Genomic DNA, 20,169 nt, shown 5'->3' on the forward strand with positions numbered 1-20,169 from the left:
TAAAAGGTAGCAATAATTTTGACAGTGACACGAAAACGAAGCGTCGGACAAACAGGAAATTACACAGCCCTTACACACTGCTAACTGTTTTCATTTTCGAAGGCTAAAAGTTTCTGAATTGTTTGGTAATTGGTGTTGAATGTCAAATTCACACCTGTTCTTTTTTACCTCCATGCTTGCAGCTTGATCTGCGTAATAATTTATGAAATAAGAATCCGGGCTTGGTCAATGTCTTTCCACCAAATAAAGTTTTAATACGATGTTATAATTATGACAATCACGCCATGGATCAAGCTAACTCGAATCCACTCTGAATTTATCTGTATGTGTGTCGAACTCGATTATTTTTGTTATCCAATTAAACGCCGCTTTTAACGCACTTGCTCTCGCCGTGACCCGACGCGTTCACCTATTTCAACAAAATGTCAATTTATTTCCACGCGGCTGTCATTTATTTAGTAACTGTGATTTGTCGTTTTTTTAATTATTTTATAGTGATCACTATAGTCTAATGTTTAGAATGTCAAAATATGTTCTCTTTTATTTTAATTTGAAAGTTTTACTCAGACGATCGATGAAATAAAACAGTGTAGTGACATGCCTAGTAACCTGCTAAATAACATAATTCCGACGTCAAATTCTATTTTGTCCAACAACAGTGTACAAACGTGCGCCGGTGACGATCACGGTGACCAGCTACACCAGAACGGACATATTTCGCATCTAACTCAACCCCGTGCATCAAAAATTGATACTATGTGTTCATTATGGTCCATTCTTCCTGGACGAACAAGTACATAAGTGACAATATAGTCAAAGACGAGAAAACTGCACAAGAAATTTGCCTTATTTACACGTATCGGCAATGCAAGCTGCCATGCGACTTCCCCTTCTGACGTCACAAGGGGAATTTCTGTATGCAAATGAGAAGCTAATGAGGAGTCTCGTTTTAAAATATACAAAAATAAAGTTGCCATAGACTGGGTTTAAAACACATTTTTTCACTTAAAAAAAAATAATTCATGCTTAGAAACATAAAAATTAATAATATTTATGTATCAATTGATCATTTTAGGCGTGAAAATAGCAGCCATTTCACAGGCACTTTAATCTTAACATGCAAGTCAAGCTCTTCATCAGTTATATCACTAAAATTCAACTTGCTCAAACCATGCCGTGACATTCTTCTGTAAATAGTCATTTCTGATACAGCAAACATGCGAGCAATTTCTTTTATTGCGAAATCTTCATCCCATAAATTCACCAGGACAGATTTAGGGATGAAATACCCTGGAACGCCTCCTTCCATTTGAACTCGCACAGGAGATTGACCTCCGAATGTTGAACATTTAATCCTAAAGGCCATCATGTCTTTTCGACTGTATTTGATAAGATATTCCAACTCAGGAACTGTTCCACAATATCAGGACTTTTATTTTTTCCTGGAACATTTGTTTACAAGTCTCTAAATAAAGAGTCATAAAGACATCAGACATGACAGATGAATCAACAGAAGGGCCTGCCATCTCTACTGACGTGCCTGCTACCTGCAGTTCATCAAAGATGGCTGGTTATAAGACAATTCTGAGAATGCTCAGTTCATACATGCATGATGAGCGCCATCCACAACATCATATACCTTTGCACATCGTATATTAAAGTATCTGTTTCTCACATTAAATTTTGCACATCACATATTAAAGTTTCTGCATCATATAAAGTTTCTATATCGTATATTGAAGTTTCTGCAACATATATTAGAGTTTCTGGGTCGTATATTAAAATTGTTACGTCATATATTAAAGTTTCTACAACGTATACTAAAATATCTGCAGCATACATTAAAGTTTCTGGGTTGTATAATAAAATGTGCAACGTTTCTACGTTGTATATAGAATTACATTTTGCACATCGTATATTAAATTCTCTGTGTCATATAAGTTTCTGTATCGTGTATTAAATTATCTGCGTGGTATATTACAATTTACACGTCATAGATTACAATTTCTGCTTCATATATTAAAGTTTCTACATCGTTTAATAAAGTATTTGCATCATATATTAATGGTTTTGGGTCGTATATTAAAGTTTCTGTATCGTATATTATAAAACCAGCAGCGTATTGCCGTTTTTGAGTGCAGAAGGTAGTCTTGGCGTTCCATATAATTCAATATCAATGAATCTATCATTACTTTTAAATTACCTTTGAAGTTAATATGATACCCGAGTGCCGGAGAAATTACTACACCCGTGATCGATACCGGAACCTACCGGTGCTGAAGTTTATCTGTAAATCGAACCTCTGTCAACAGAGACACATTTTCCCAATCAGCTATTTACAGCCGTATTTATGTTTCTTCAAAAATACCCTTCCAAATCATATATTCATCTATTTTGACATTTGTGCTGCATGGAAATGTTAGAAGAGATGCCAATAATAAATTTGATACACCTTTCAGGTCAATTTATGCCAAATTACGTGTCATGATATTAGTTGAAAAATTCCCTAATGCTAGTGTTATACAGTATATGCATAAGCGTAGTGTGCAATCTTGCTTGTGCCATTAAAATGTTTGCCACACTTTTGAAACAAAGAAATCTTTGCAAGAAGGTGGGAAAACAACAAATCTCTTTCGAATTCTTCAGAGGCAAAGTGCTGCAGAACCCGATGAGAGAAACATCCTTAATCCCCTTGCTTTGGAAATTTTATTTCAATGAAGGTAAGTCTTTCAGTTTAAATTTTCCCCAGAAGATGGTGTTAATATCTTAGTTTGATAAGTGGCACCACACAACTTCTTGGTTTTAAGAGCAGATAATGAGATAATGCTTTGCGAAAGGAATCATAAGGAATTGTAAAAATTACCGGAATTGGAATCCATCCCCATCCATATGAAGCTTTCTAAAAACTAAAAAAAAAACTGGTTACATTGCAAAAATGTAAGTATTTCTCGCTTTAAAAGATCAAGTAATTAGATAAACAGTTCAAGTTCAAAGCATGCAGTGTACAAACATATCATGTGCTTACAGGTACCTGGTAGGCCACTATGTGCCAATACTTTGTATGTGTAAATGTATGTAAGATGTAAACAAAAACAAATAGCTGTCCATTGCATCCTGTAATGTATGACTGTTCGCTGATGTTGTTATAGTAGTAGACATCTTATGATTTCATTTGGTCAATTTCAGGGAATGACAGCACATACCTAAAATGGAGGCTGGCACTAGTGGAGTGAAACTGTTGCCTTCCCCAGCAGAATCGCCTTCTGTCGAGAAATGTATTATTTGCCAAACAACAACGTCTGACCCAACTATCAGCAACCCACATGGTAGGAAATGCATACGTGAAGCTGCAGACATTTGGAAGGACTTGGTGATCATGAGAAGCATTTCGTATATCACATGACAAATTATTGTTACAAGAAGTACACATGCGAAAAACATTAAATTTGATAACAGAAAAAAGAAGTGATCAGTCACCCTCAGCCGAACGCTCTGATGAACCAGAACTGCATAGAGTGCGATCACGGGGTTTACCCCGTTCTCCTCCTAGTCCTCGTTGTGACATCTACAGCCAAAAATGTGTAATATGTACGCATGTCAAGCATCAAAATGTGTACGAAAAATTTAGAATTTCAGAAACAGATAGGGCTAGGAAATTCTTAGAAGCTACTGTTTTTCTACAGGATGATGTATATAGTTGCACATGTGATTTACAAGATGAATATTCCATATTTGGAGCAGAACTATTCTGTCACAAACACTGCATCAGGACTTACATATCAAAATTTGATCGTGCAAAAGCAAGGCCAGCGGTTATTCAGCCAATTAATCATAAAAAAGGGCATGGTCAACAGTGGTGCCAGATATAGAGACTGGGATTCGGAATGGTGATGAATATGAACTAAGTCAGGTCAGAGATCTTATAAACACTGAACTGAACTGAAGTAAAGGTTCTTCTAACTGAACACTTTGGTTCTGAGATTTCCTTGTCTCAGCCAAAACAAGTCAATAGATCTCAGATGTTTTTCAGTAGGAGTGTAACAGCAGAAAATCTTGCAGAAACTATTCGCAGCACGGACCCTATTCGACAGTGTGCTGAGACAATAAGACAATGTCTGTTAGAATTAGATTTTGATTTACAAGACAGGTTCTGTGATGCAAATGACTTAGAAACTGGAACTGCAAATATGGTTGTACCAGAGCCACTCCTGAAGTTCTTTGCTGTATTGTATAACTTTGACATTGATTCATTTGCTATTGCTTCAAAAAGGTTAGCTAAGGGTGTAGCTGATTTCCCTGATGATGAGAATGACTGTGGTGTAGGGGTTTCTGAACAAAAATGTAAGTGCAAGGTCTAACTCAAACTTTGTATTATATTCTTCACCTTGGTAGGAAAAGGACACATTTGCATATAATGAATAGTCAGGCAATTTATGATGCATGCAAGAGTGCTACTTTGATAACGAGCTTCAACAGATATGGGCTATGCATTAGTTATGAACAGCGTTATCGCTATGATATGGGTAGATTTATAGTTGAGTCGAGTAGTGATGAGGTTCCCTTCCCAAGCCATTTTGGCAGTTCTCAGTTTACTATTTCTGCCTTTGATAATTTTGATCATGATGAGGCAACCCTATCCGGTATTGGGGGTAGTCATGACACAGTGAGTGTGCTGTTCCAAGATGATGATGGCTCAAAGGTGGAAAAACCAAGGATATTAGAGACAAGGACTGAGCATGACCCAAAGACCTTTGATTGTGAACTCAAGTGCCAAGAACTTCAACCATTCTACAAACCGGCTAAAAGGGCCGACCTTTCAGCAGACTATGCCACTGAAACTCACCTAGTGGATCAGGACCTTCTGAAGGCTGAAAGTCAAAGGATCTGGCTTGGTCTCTTGCTCGATTAGACTTGTCTGAAAACCAAACCTCCGTCAACATCAAACCGACTGACCAGACTATGCCAGCTTGGAGAGAAACCAATGCTGTTTTATCTGAGAAAGACATTTCCAAGAAGAGAGTGTTTCCTCCCAGTTCTCCCATACCCCGTGACACAGTATGATACAGTCTATACTGCTCTAAAGAACGTCAATGGAACACTCAAGCACCTTGACCAGCAGAAGCTACCTGTGACATGTGATGAGGGTGTCTACCAGATAGCACGTGAAATCCAGTTGATTCGTCCAGAGGAATTTCAAGACATTGTGCTATGCATGGGATCATTCCATATAGCGAAGGTGACCCTTGGCTGTCTGGGGAAATACCTGAAAGGAAGTGGAGCAGAAAGCATCCTTGTGGAGAGTGCAACCTTTGGAGTAAATGTCGTTGACTCTGTCCTTGGTGGAAAGAACTACAGCAGGTCATTGAAAGGGTTGCAGTTATTGAAGGAGGCATTATTGTGGTTACAGTGGGAAGCGTTTTTCAAGGCAAGTGACAACCTAGAGATGCACAAAGAGCAACTGGATATGTTGTTGGACCTAAAGATAAAGGTTGCTTCATCAAGCAGAGAAAGTGCAGCCACTTTTCAGAATTTTCAGGAAAAGAGCTGTGATCTCTTCAGCAACTCTAACCATTTCAATGATCATGCAAGGAGCACTAATGAAACCTTCAAGTATTGGGACACATTCATCCACCTAATTCAGCAAGTTGAAAACCATGTTCGTGCTGACATATTGGGCATTGCATCTCCAAGCTGTTCAGGTCTTGCTTCCCATCTTTGCAGCCTTCGATTCAAGAAAGTACCTAAGATGGTGTTCTTTATACCTGGAGGCTATGCACAAGCTACCAGAGAAAGCACCAGCCGTATATCAGGCCTTCATTGATGGTAAATTTGTGGTGAAGAGAACACACGGGAAGTTCAATGCAGTAGGTGCTGATATGGCCTTAGAGCTGACAATCAATAGGTCGCAAAAGAGTTCATCTGGAATCATTGGCAACACAAGGAAGAAGAGATTTGTGGCAATGTGGGAGCTGATATACCATGAGTTTTGTGAACAGTTCCTGGACTGCATCACTGTGGTTAGTCGGGGGTCAGACAGACTGACAGACAGATTTGGTGTTTGACTTTTATGTCGAGGGTTCAATAAAAGATTCAGAGAGAAATCGAGAAATCAGAACAAAGCCCCCATTGAAATGAACTCCATACTTTACATACCTTTGCCCAAAGAAATGGACAGATTCTGGTTATCCGGCAACAATAAACTGAAACTACAGATGTCACTTCACACTCAGGCCATGACGCGTGGAATAGAGACACCTTCCTCAGTTCATGTTGTGGCAAGTTACTTTTCTGGTGCATGCAAGGGCGCCATGGATGGCAATTCTGCTGAAATACCAGACCTGTGTCCTGATGTAGAAGAGGCCGATGCTCGAATCATCCCACATGAAAAGCATGCAGTGAGTAGTGCAACTCAACGTATTGTTGTCTTGTCTGGTGACACAGATGTGTTTGTTCTTCTCATGCACTACTGGGATATTTTCAATTCTGAAGGTCTGAGGGAACTTTGGATTAGAGCAGGTGTTGGGGATTCTACAAGATACATTCCAATTCACATACTGGCACCAGGAATCGGAAAGGACCTTTGCTATTTGCTACCCTTAGTGCATACATTGACTGGCTGTGATTATACCAGCAAAGTGGGGACAAATCATGCAGCCTTGAGCGCGAATCCATTGGAGTATCTCAGTGATTTTGATTCTGCACCAAGTTGTACTGATAATTTTACAGCATCCTGCGAGGCATACTTGGTTCAAATGCTTAAAAGGAATACCACGTGCACAATAATGGATCAACTACGGGACTACACTTACCATCACAGCAAAGGGGTTTTCGTTCGATTAGCTTCCCCAAACTAGCCATGCAGTACAACTGCACATCCGTAGAGCCTATTACACAACTTATGAAATGGTGACATTGTTACACCCCCATAAGCCAACACTTCTGAATCCAACTGCCTTTGGCTTCAAGAATGCAGATGAACTTTTGCTGCCAATTAAAGGCCAGATACCAATTCCTGAAGAGTATACAATCCTCTGCAACTGCAAGAAATGCAGCAATGACAGATGTGCCTGTCGCAAAGGTGGACTTCCTTGCATAAGTTTCTGCAAGTGCCAAAGTCTCCAGGAAGATGAGCGAAGTGTACAATGCAAGAATCCATCTGGTTCAATTCACAGTTGAAATCTTGGACAACTCACTGTGTATGACTGCATCTGTGCAGTGTGAATCCTTAGTGATAAAGCACATGGATACATGTAATAGGTATGGGTAAAAAAAAATCCAGTTTGAAATAGTTAAAGTGGCTATGGGGATAATACTTTGTCACTAATTAATGAAAAAATGGATATATACACTTTAGTACAATGTCATGTACTTATACACTATAATAGTAACATTACAGAGCTACTACATTTTTCAATTTATATTATGTAATGTTCCTTCCCTGGCATAAAAGAGCCTAAAATGGATATCAAAACAATCAGTAGCATCTCTTCTAACATTTCCATGCATCACAAATGTCAAAGTAGATTAATCTATGATTTGGATGGGTATTTTTAAGCAACAGTCAAATTTTCACTCCTATCGGATTTTCGTGACCCTTTGACCTTGAATGACCTCATTAACATACTAATTTGCATAATGATTATTTGAATGAATAGAGTACTCAAATACAAACATTTTAAGGGGTATTTTATTCTGTGGTTTATACTTTCAAAAATACAGTGATTTATGTTTCCCCTGCCCCTAAATATCAGTTCCAAAAAAGCACCAATGGGCGTGGCTTATGACGTAATTTTCTCGGTTATTGCCGGGTTACCCAAAGTCTACCCAAACATTTTTGATGTGCCACATGGTGTACTTCAAAAATATGAAGAGAAATTTAGGGGGCCTCTCATGCACACGGGGACCCCCTCAACCTAAGGACTACAAGGCAATATGCAAATTACCAGCACGCGCGCCAAGCTATTAAGGGAGCAGAGGAACAAGATTAGGGAGGGGGTCAAATTCACGTAATCCCCAATTTTAATAATGTTGACTTAATAGTCATACTTTTTTTTCAAAACTCCAGATATTTTTTTATATAATTGTAAACAGTTAACAATATTAACTAATATATTTTTGGCAATATATCCCATTTTAATTATCTAAATTTGTTTCACTGTATACAGTAAATCTTTATTTAAAAAATACAACTACAATATGTTAATTAGTATGCAAATTAGCAGCCAATCTGAGACAATTTTCTGGAATGAACACTGCAATCTAGTTCAAAGGGAACTTGACATACACTTAGCCTACTAACATGATCACTACCTCTGCTGATTAGTTTTCTATGCACTTCTATCTGCATATATATTAAATGTATTTTTTTTTTTTTTAGATAACTTGGCATCCATTTGGTTCAGCTCAAGTGAAATTTTCTGCATATCCCTGGTCAGACTTTAATGACATTGAAAACACAAGTACTCAGAATCACGTGAATATTAATTTGACAACTTTGTAGAGTGGAAACAGACTGGTGAATTAGTTCATCCTAGACTAAGGTAGAACATGTTTAAAATAGTACAGTGTGAACTGCAATTTCTTTCTGGTTGGTTTAAATATATTAGGTAATATTTTTTCGTACCAAAAGGACTCAAATATCTTTTTAATTAAATTTAACAGCCATTGGGAGCACATATGCTACAACCTCTGCTTACTTTCGACTAAATGTTTTTTTGTTTGTTTTTTTGTTTTGCAGGTGCAGAGCCAGAATTTTTTTATCAGAAAGCAAAGCCACTGGAACTGCATGTATTACAAAACACATCGGTACTATTCGCTGCGTGTCTGACAATTGTATAAAGTTTCGCAGGTTCTCTTTTTTTACTTTGAGTAGTGCTGTCAACCAAAGTATAAATATGTGTTGCTCTGTACATACAGGATTTGTATTAATGTATGATAATAAAAACTTGATAATATTTTTTCTGGATTTTTGCACTTTACTTGTATCATTGTCATATGAGAAGTACTCTTGTCCTCATTAGAGATATTGGAACTAATCCAGGGCCACAAACTAGTTTATCCAAACAGACAAAACACTGACTCTTCTACATATTTGCAGATCTGATTTTTATACTTCCTTGTCATTTTACCTGTTGTACTGGGTTTGGTGCTATCTGGTTTTCTTGCTGAGAATAATGCTGACCTGGATGGAGAGTGCTATAAACTTGAAAATGCCATAGAAATCACGTTTGCCAATTTATGTCCATGCAACCTTAGAATGACAACTAGCGAAGGCTGAGTCATTCATGACTTATTCTTGAAAGTTTCAAGTTGGCAGCCATTTTAAAACAAAAAGTACATTAAAATCACACATTTTCACTTTACTGGAACTAGACCTTAGTTGTGCATGGATAAATTCTGCTTAAACTTTTTACATACATTAAATACACTGGAACCTTGATGCATGTCATTTTATTTTTCGGATTGGATTAAAAATGGCCAACTGACTGCCATATTTTAGCTCCGATGTCGAGCGGAGGTTGTAGTATTACTGATTGTTCGCGGCCGCCGACGTCAACTTTACATTTTCGACTTCTTCTTAAAAACAACAAACTGTATAGCTGTGAAATATTCTAGGAAGGTACCTTGGGTGGTTCTCTCTCAGATTTGTTCAATTTGTGTGGATATGTTCAATTGTCTTATTTATAGCCAATATTTTTGTCGTTTTTGGTAAAAAAATGCTATTTTCGACTTCTTCTTGAAAACCGCTAGCCCAAATGCTTTGATACTTGGTTTGTAGGTAGCATGGGTGGACCACTCTCAGATTTGTTCATTTTGTGATAATATCTACATTTCTCTAATTTGGATGAATATTTTTGTCACTTTTGGTAAAAAGTGATATTTTCGACTTCTTGTTAGAAACTGCAAGTCCGATTGCTTTGATATTACATATGTAGGTACTACATGTGGACTTCTCTTAGATTTGTTCAATTCGTGTGGATATGTTCAATTGTCTTATTTATAGCCAATATTTTTGTCGTTTTTGGTAAAAATGGCTATTTTCGACTTCTTCTTGAAAACCGCTAGCCCAAATGCTTTGATACTTGCTATGTAGGTACCTTGGGTGGACCTCTCTCAGATTTGTTCATTTTGTGATAATATCTACATTTTTGGTAAAAAGTGATATTACATGTTGTACTACAAGTGGGCCTCTCTCAGATTTGTTCATTTCGTGATGATATCTTTAATTCTCTAATTTTGATGAATATTTTTGGTAAAAAGTGATATTTTCGACTTCTTGTTAAAAACCGCAAGTTTATTAAATTGCTATGATATTATATATACTACATAGGTACTACAGGTAGACCTCTCTCAGATTTGTTCATTTCGTGATGATTTTGTTCTTTAATTATCTTATTTTGATGAGTATTTTTGATAAAAAGTTATATTTTTGATTTTTTTTTGAAAACAACAAGTCCGATTGCTTTAATACCATACACATTGTTCATTTTCGGATGATATCTTCAGTTCTTTAATTGAAATGTGCATTGACAACAGCGGAGCTATCTCATCCAACAGGCTGCTAGTTTTTCAAAGAATGCAGTTCTTGTTCTCAGACAGCCAGCAGAAGATAGATAAGTGCTCAAATTTTTTTTCCGCATTTTTTATTACAAGCAGGCATCTATGCTAAATCAAGTCCTTACACCAGGTTTACCCCAAGGTTTCACACCAGGGGCGATGCCAAAATTAAAAATTATTATTGGGCCAAAAAAAAAAACATTTTTGGGCCAATCCTTTTGAGATGCATATTCTGAAATTGCATTACGTCACAATGACCTATATTGTGGAAACGTCACTCATCCGATCACTGAAGTTAAGCTACATCGGGCGTGGTTAGTACTTGCATGGGAGACCGGCTGGGAATATCATGTGCAGTAGGATTATCAACATTTTTATTCCACCATACATACTAACCTTTTCCCGAGATGTTTTGCCTAGCCGAAACATTAAATGGCCTTCAAATTCTGACGAATGGTCAGACCACAGCCAAACCATTGCAGAATACACCAGTTATCGTCCGATCACTGAAGTTAAGCTACATCGGGCGTGGTTAGTACTTGAATGGGAGACCAGCTGGGCATACCACGTGCAGTACGTAGGCGCATCAACATTTTTATTCCACAGTACATGCTCACTTTTCCCCCAAGATTTTTTACCCAGTCTAAGTATTAAATGACATCCAATTCTGACAAATAATCAGCCTACGCCAAACCATTTCAGATGACAGCAGTTCTCGTCCGAGTAGGACGTGTTCAACTGGTGCTCCAGCATATGCTGATCACCGTGTTACGTGATAGCCATCCCGTGTTAATCACAGTGATTTGTAGTGCTGTTCCACCACCATAAGTCGTTTTTTACTTTTATTTCGTGGTACCAAGGAAAGGCCTTCTGTGACCAGTGTTTTCTTCCAGCGCTGTACGAGAGGTTAGGCCATTATGGCCGCCCTCGTGCTCAAGGCACTCGGCGACCACATGCCACAAGAGACAACACGGTAACCATTGTAGATTATAGTTTCAAAGCTTTGGATGTCATTGAGGCTGTACACGGAGCATGCAGAGCTGAATCTGTGTTAGCATGTATTAATATTATAGTTTTTTTGCAAATAACTACCGAGTCTGCAAATTTCTACCGAGTCTGTTGAACTCTTACTCGAACAAGGCATTGCTATTAATGGTGTTGAGTGTGAAGTTCATGGTGTGAGCCGAAACTTCATGACAGTATCATTTTTCAACGTTCCTGCTTATATTCAGGACGAAGTAATTACATGCCATTTGGAACAATTTGGATGCACAATTAGAAGCCCAGTGTTACACAAATACTACCGAGAGGCCCCCTCTGTTGAAAATGGTACTCGCTTTGTTCGTGTTGAATTCCCTGCAAGTGTTAAGTCACTGCCTTATGCAATCAAGTTTGAGGACAATGGGCCATACACTCGTTTATTACATAACAATCAGCATACACTTTATGTAACAATTGTTTAAGTGAAAGTCACGTTATTCACGACTGTCCTAATTATATGTGTAAAATCTGTAAACAATTAGGTCATACAGAGAGAATCTGTGAAAATCGCAAGTGTATTGAATGTGGAGAAAATGGTCATATTGCACGTCATTGTTATAGTTCTGTTAGAGACTATGCGGAAAAGAAAGCAGTCGTTAAGCAAGTCGAATCTACTGAGGAAAATAATGGAACACCAATGAAGACAAGTTTAAAGAGAACGAATGACACCGGCGATGAGAATGCTAGAAAACCTAATAACGAATATGACAGCGACGGTATGGACGAAACGGAAGATTTCGGGTTTGAAAATGCGGAAGAGACTGATGATTGCAGCCGTCCGGACTTGGCATCTCACAACCTCCACCTTTCAGACAATGAAGCAACTGTCAAAGACGACCAAAGAAAGAGAGTAACCAAAAAACGGCAGCATGATTCATGAGAACGAGCCTGGTACTCCACAGAGTCATCGAAGGAAAAAAATCGCACCAAAACCAAACATTGAACAATTACATACAAAATTTAAACCGAAAGATGCCATCACTGACCCAAACTGATCACAAGTAATTCGGAAAACCATATTTGTATCGGAAACATCCGGTATAACTGTAACAGATTATAGTGAGAGTCTCACTTTTCCAGGAAGGCTTCTCCAAGTCACACTGGATATCGATGATAATTATATTAATTTGATTAATGTATATGCCCCCAACAATATGACAGAAAGACGACGCTTTTTATGAACACCTTGGTCAATTTTTATGTAACGATCGCCCAAACATAATAATTGGAGATTTTAATTGTGTTATAAATCAAGACCTCGATAAATCTGATATATTGTTTTATAAAGATCGTTCTAGAGACTATTTAAAAACATTTTTATAACAAAAATCCTTGATTGTTATTTGGAGAGCTCAGCATGCATCTCAGCGTGAATTCACATGGCGGGGGGTTATTGACCAGCAATTATGCCAAAGCCGAATCGATTACTGTCTGGTATCAGCTGAGAAGTTACGCTGCTGTACTTCAAGCAAAATAATTTAATTCCCTTTTAGCGATCACGATGCAATTAAATTGACTTTTGATTTTTCTAAAACTAGGCGCGGACCTGGTCTCTGGCACTTTAACAACTGTCTATTAAAAGACCAAATATACATACACGAAATTAAAACTCTCATTATAAATTCCCGAAAAGATGGTATGTTGCAGACTTTTACAAAAAATCACAATAAGCGATCCGTCCTTTCTGCTTAATTAAATTAAAAATAAACTCTCAAATGAGGACAAAACTACCTCAGACAGAAAAATATCTAATGAGGAATTAAGTCTGGTACTCTCTAAAATTGTAAACGATAAATCGCCAGGTATTGACGGTCTGACCGTAGAGTGGTATAAATGTTTCTGGTCGGACATTTGGGATGATTTCACGGATATAACAAATCTCATTTATGAAAACGACATATTGCCCCATAGTTTACGCACGAGCGTCATTACACTGATCCCAAAGAAAGATTGTGATAAACGTGTTATTGCTAGCTGGCGCCCGATCTCGCTTGTAAACGTAGATTACAAACTTATTTCAAAGATGTTGGAGTTCCGTCTACGCAATGTTCTCAGCTCAATTATATCGGACGACCAGACTTGTTGTGTCCCAGGCCACGACTGTGGATTGGCAGCAACAGAGGGCGCACTGATACTCCGATACCTGCAATTTACAGTAATGACAAAATTAGCATACTCGGTGTCAACATCGCTAATACTAATGAAAATATTTTAGAGTCAAACTGGAAGAGAAAAATTGACAAAGCAGAAAATGTGTTAAATCAATGGAAACGTCGACGTCTATCTCTGCGAGGAAAACTGATTGTTATTAACAGTCTAGTTGCGTCGTCATTTTATTACCTACTATTCGTTACGCCAATCTCAGATAATTTGTTAACCAGGTTTAAGAACATTATCACTTCATTCATATCGATCAATAGTAGTCACATTGTTAAGTATGACGTTATTACCAGCACAGTGAGAAATGGCGGTCTCAATCTGATTGATCTTAAAACAAAAAGAGACGCCCTTCGATTAAAATGGATGAAAAAATTAATAAATCCTGATTATGTACACAAATTTAAGTACATCAAGACTTATTTTATTAACAAATACCAAAATCTTAATCTCAGCTTAGACACTTTCAAATGTGAAATTGAAATTAGGAAATTAACGAACTATGATGAAATTGTGTTCGTGTATCTGTTAATCGACTTAATTAGCTGATTATTAGCGAATGGCTGTGTTATGTCTGTCATCGTTTAGGCAGGCGAGGTCCTAGACGGAACTCGACTCAGTGATTTGGAACTAATTACGAGATAACCGTCGCTATTCGGACTACTATTTCTGACAGTTGGTATTCGTAGTTATTAATGTAGTGAACGATTAATCAAAAGATATGACGTATTCAGTACTTAGTTTGATTGGCTTTATGATTGAAGGTTACGCCCTAGAGTCTTTTTTCTGCTTTGTAATTGGTTAGAGTTTTGAAAATAAATAAAGTTGGTCTTGGCGAGTACAGCACGACAGACGCAGTCAAGTCCTGGAGAGTCTTGGGGCGAGTCTTGACGTAGTCTTGGACAGAGTCTTGGGTCAGCCTTGCGATAGTCTTGGGGACTTTTCCCCAGGGCGCTGTGTCTTATAGAGTGCTCAAAAGACCGACTAAGACGAAAGTTGAAACGTATTTCGCTGTGTGTGTCTATTTGACTGCAAGGCTTAAGTGACTTTCCAGATCCCGCACCTCAAGGGGACGCGATAGAGAGACGAGACGAGATTCCCCCCTGACAAGTGTGGAGAAACCCAGAGAGAGAAGAATTTACCCCTGATAGAACCTTCCTCTTTTCTATCAGGAACTCTTCATAGCCTGGAACAAAATATCTAGTTTCATTGACACACGTCCACGTTCTCTGATTGACATACATCACCAACCACTTTTCTGCAATAAATTCATCATTAAAAATGAAAGTACGCTATTTTACCGCAATTATATTGACGCTGGTATAACACGCATTAAGGATATTTTATACAAAGTCGTGCCAGGGTTTCTAACTGAGGGCGCAGTCACTGAATTATTAGAAGCCTGTAGACCCGGTTCAGTAAGCAGGCAATTAAATACATTGATAAGCAGTATTCCATTTGGTTGGGTGAAATCAATAATGAACGGCATCCCTCACAGGGGCGACACAACCTCCTGCATTAGAGTATTATTGGATAAGACTGAGTGTCTCTTCACCAGTCTATGTACAAAACAACTAACAGAGATTGTTCAAACCATTAAACAAGTAGAGCCACCCAGCATTACACACTGGAATCGTATTTTTTCTGATTTTAATTATTCTGACATGTGGGAAGGAATATACAGTGGTTTTAAAGATAATTTTCTGGGTGGCATTGACTATAAAATATCCCATAATGCAATTTGCACAAACGATAGACTGTTGAAGATGAAGTTTACTGAAAGTGCTTTATGCGACTTTTGTAATTTTAATGTAGAAAATGTATACCATATAATAGCCTTGTGTTATTCTGTTAAACCACTTTGGGAGTTTGTGATCGACTTAATTTACATATTAGAGAATGGTTCAAATATACGAACAAAAGCGAAACGTTCGTATATCATTTTTGGATATTTCAAACCTACAAGTAAGCAGAGAAAAAGAGTTAATTAACTATCTCTTATCTCTTGCACGTTATGTAATAGTATATCGCCGACACCAATTCAAACAATCAAAACATCACATGAACTTTTTGGAAACTTATAAATACAAACTAAAATCTAAAATGAATACATATTTCAAAATTTGTAAATACAGATTTAACATCACCGCTTTCAAACACAGGTTTATGAATCTTGTAAGGATTGACTCAGAGACATTTTTCAAACAAACTTCTGAGAAATTAAGCACGACTTCCAAATCTGTATCACTATACCAGTATTCATATATTTATAGTCTAAATTTAACATTGTGTTATAAACATATTTAAGCATATACTTTTTTCATGTAAATATTTTTAACAAGACGAGCTAGTGGACTCTTCTTTTAATAAAAGAAAAAAAAGTTCTCGTCCGTGGTTAGTTCTTGCATGGGAGACCGGCTGGGAATACCATGTGCAGCAGGCTCATCAACATTTTTATTTCACCGTACATACTAACTTTTTCCCGGGATTTTTTTGCCTAGCCAAAGCATTGAATGACACCCGATTCCGACGAATATTCAGCCTACTGCCAAATCATTGCAGAATACACCAGCTCCCGACGGGTCACTGAAGTTAAGCTGCATCCGGCGTGGTTAGTTCTTGCATGGGAGACCGGCTGGGAATACCATGTGCAGTAGGCTCAACACCATTTTTATTCCACCGTACATACTAACTTTTTTTCTGGATTTTTTGCCAAGCCGAAGCTTTGAATGACATCCAATTCCAATGAATATTCAGCTTACGGCCAAACCATTGCCGAATACACCAGTTCCGGTCCATTTTGATTCCACCGTACATACAACATTTCCCCCGGGATTGTTTACATAGCCGAAGCATAAAATGACACATAATTCCAGCGAATATTCAGCCTACTGCCAAACCATCGCAGATTACACCAGTTCTCGTCCAAGATGGACGCTCCGGACCGGTGCTCTTCAAACCCACTGTAATCAGTGTCTTTGATAGTCATTCTGTGCTATTTATTCGCTGCTATTTATTTTGCTTTGTGTCATTTCTTTATTTTGGTTTATATTGTATGTGATCTGGACTTTCCAGCCTGTTCAAACAATTTGCTCAGGCTGGTGTGCAGGCCAATATGGCCGGCAAAAAGACCCCACGCCACCAAAGCAAATACTGTTACTGTAATTGATGACCACTTCCGTGCTATCGATGTCATTGAATCTGTACATAATGCCACCTCCAGCAAGTCAGTGTTGGCATGAACATTAATGGTATATGGCAAATCTCGCTTTCTGAAAACTGTCACGCCGAGCAACTACTTCAACAGAGAGTCACCATCAATGGACTGGAAAGAGAAGTTCGAGGTATTTTAAGAAACTTTCTAACAGTGTCATTTTTTAATGTGCCTGCTTTTTTGACAATAACTCGATTAAGCTGAAAATGGAAAGTTTGGGCTGCATGCTACGGAGTCCTATAATAACGAAATACTATAAAGAAGCGCTCACTGTGGAAACTGGTACGCGATTTGTTCGCATGGAACTGCCTGTTGGAGTTCAGTCATTACCATATGCTGTCAAATTTGATAATGATTGCCCATATATTAGACTTCTACATAACGACCAGAGAAAGGTTTGCAACAACTGCCTCTCTGATAGCCATATAATCCACCAGTGTCCAAAATACAAGTGTAAGATATGTTTGTGTGTTGGTCATACAGAACAAAGATATGCCAATAGAAAATGTTACGAATGTTGACTGGTCGGTCATCGCGCGAGAGACTGGCCTAAAACCTCTCCACCTGATAAATCACGTTATATATCGGACAATAACAAGGAAATCAACATTTCAAGTGTGGATGGTGAAATAGAAATTCAACCCGTGCAGACAAAAAATGAGAGGTGGCTGAGCGACTAATAAATCGGACAATAATGCACCACTAAAGAAAGGGAAAAACACCGAGTCCATAGAAGAGGACAGCACAAACGTGGAAATCGAGAAATGTAACACCGATGACGACGATACAGAGGAGGAGCAAATGGAAGATTCTACGTCTCCACTGCAAATAAATAAACGGCAACGTGACTCAGAGTCAACGGACACAGAAACAACAGCATCCTCGCATTCACCCCGAAATCAGCACATAGCAACTGTGTAGTATGCAAAGAGGGTAAGATTGACAATGCATAATGGTAGTTATGCAATACTACTTCACTGCCTTAAAATGGCAGTGTTAGCTTTCATTAACGCCAATGGATTATGCAATGCCGATAAAATAGTGTACATCTATTTAACAAATGCCATTATGATATTGTCTGCATTCAAGTAATATTTTGGTCCTCGGAAAATATTAATTCATACTCATCTATGTTCGAGTGGAGTGTGCTGCCTTGTGAGCAAAACTTCCGGAATAGAAGTTAAAAACGTAACAAAGGATGACGAAGGCAGACTTTTACAAATCGTTTGCGACATTGACGACAAAGTTGTGAATATTGTTAATATATATGCTCCTAATGGCGTCAGTGATCGGTCCAAAATTTTCGACCAATTTATAATTTCGTACGCTATTAATGTTATTATTGGTGACTTCAATTGTAAGCCAAATCCAGCGTTAGACAATTCTAACACTGTTTTTGCTAACATCGGTCAGTCACGCAAACGCCTCCACCAGTTTATGAATTCTTATCAATTTGTAGATGTTTGGCGCAACCAACACCCTCATTCCAGGCAATTTACATGGCGTCGTTATGATAGTATTAACGACATCCTTTTCCAAAGTAGAATAGACTATATATTCTTGTGAACACATGTGTTCTAGATCACTGTCTCTCTACAGAAATTATCCGTTTTCCTTTTAGTGACCATGATATTATCAAATGTCATTTCAATTTTGAAAGTGTTGTAATGGGTCCAGGAATATGGAAATTTAACAATAGTCTCCTAAATGATGTAGCGTATGACTCCGAGACTCGGCAGATTATCACAACATCCAAAAACTCCCAGAATTTTACCTCAAATAAATTTAATTGGTGGGACGAACTAAAAGAAAAAGTACGCAACCACGCAATTAAATACTCTAAGAACAAAAATAAAACTACCCAAAAATTAAAAAAAATCTTCAAAAACAAATTGCTTTTGAATATAAAAAGGCCGCAAAATATATTGACTATGACCTAACACGAGCCGCCATGTTGGAGCAAGAGTTAGATGTCATAATTGATCTTGAACTTGAGGGCGCCATAATTCGAAGTAAAATACAACACTTTAAGGAAGGTGAAAAGAGTACGAATTTTTTTTATAATCTCGAAAATACTTGCCAAAACACTAAAACAATAAAAACGATCATTACCGAACATGGCGATTTTATTGACGACAGTAAAGCTATCCTAAGTGAAACAGTCAAATTTTATTCTGAATTATACACTAAAAATGCATGTACAGAAACTGCCATAAATAATTTCACCAAATATGTCTCGTCAAAACTCGATACAGAAGACCAAAAGGCCTGTGATCAATCGATAACACTGGAAGAACTCGGTTACTCTGTTCAGAATATGGTTAATGATAAAAGCCTCGGTAGTGACGGCCTCAGTGCAGCATGGTTCAAGCATTTTTGGGACATAATTGGCCAGGACCTGCTTAGCATATGCGAATTAGCATTTGAAAAAGGTACACTCCCTAAAAACATGCAAAGAGCTATTATTACTCTGATCCCCAAACTCGGTCGTGATAAAAGAATGCTCAAAAACTGGCGCCCAATCAGTCTTCTCAACACTGACTACAAAATATTGTCCAAAACTCTTGCCAATAGACTTCGCAACGTGTTAGGAAAAATAATTTCCACGGATCAGACATGCTGTATCCCAGGACGTGATATTTCAGATAATGTGCTGTGCATGAACAACATCATTGATTATGTGAATGAAACTAATAAACACGGTATCATTCTAAAATTAGACCAGATGAAAGCATTCGATCGTGTTGAGCATAATTACGTCCTAAATACTTTGCGGGCATTCAATTTTAGAATTAGTTTTCTCAACTGGAAAGAAGTCTTATACAATAATGCCTTAAGTTCGATCAAATGCAACGGTTTTACAACTGAACCATTCCCAGTAACGCGGGGAATTAGGCAAGGGTGCCCAATTTCGGCGATTCTGTATGTGATGTCAGCAGAACCGCTGAACGCAGCAATTGAATGTCATTCAGATATCCGGGGTATTTGTATGCCAGAATCAAAAGACATCTCGCTAATATACCAAGACGCTGACGATACGACGCTCACTCTAAAAGGCGAAAACTTTGTTCACAACACAATGCAAATAACGAGCGCATATGAAGCAGCATCCGGGCCCTGCATAAATTATGATAAAAGTGAATATATGTTTATAGGTTCGTACAAGAGTCGTATCGATAATCCATTTTCATTCAAACGCT

General features: G+C 37.9%; 1 long non-coding RNA gene across 1 annotated transcript; it reads left to right on the top strand.

The window, feature by feature from the left end:
- The first annotated feature begins 8,499 nt into the window (after positions 1–8,499).
- On the top strand, positions 8,500–8,958 carry LOC146749020 (uncharacterized). Its single transcript, XR_014931460.1, has 2 exons — positions 8,500–8,540; positions 8,738–8,958. It is a non-coding gene; the product is annotated as an uncharacterized LOC146749020 (long non-coding RNA).
- The last annotated feature ends 11,211 nt before the right edge of the window (positions 8,959–20,169 follow it).

This window comes from Saccoglossus kowalevskii, chromosome 2 (assembly GCF_978046115.1).
Source record: "Saccoglossus kowalevskii chromosome 2, keSacKowa6.1, whole genome shotgun sequence".
Lineage (NCBI taxonomy): Eukaryota > Metazoa > Hemichordata > Enteropneusta > Harrimaniidae > Saccoglossus > Saccoglossus kowalevskii.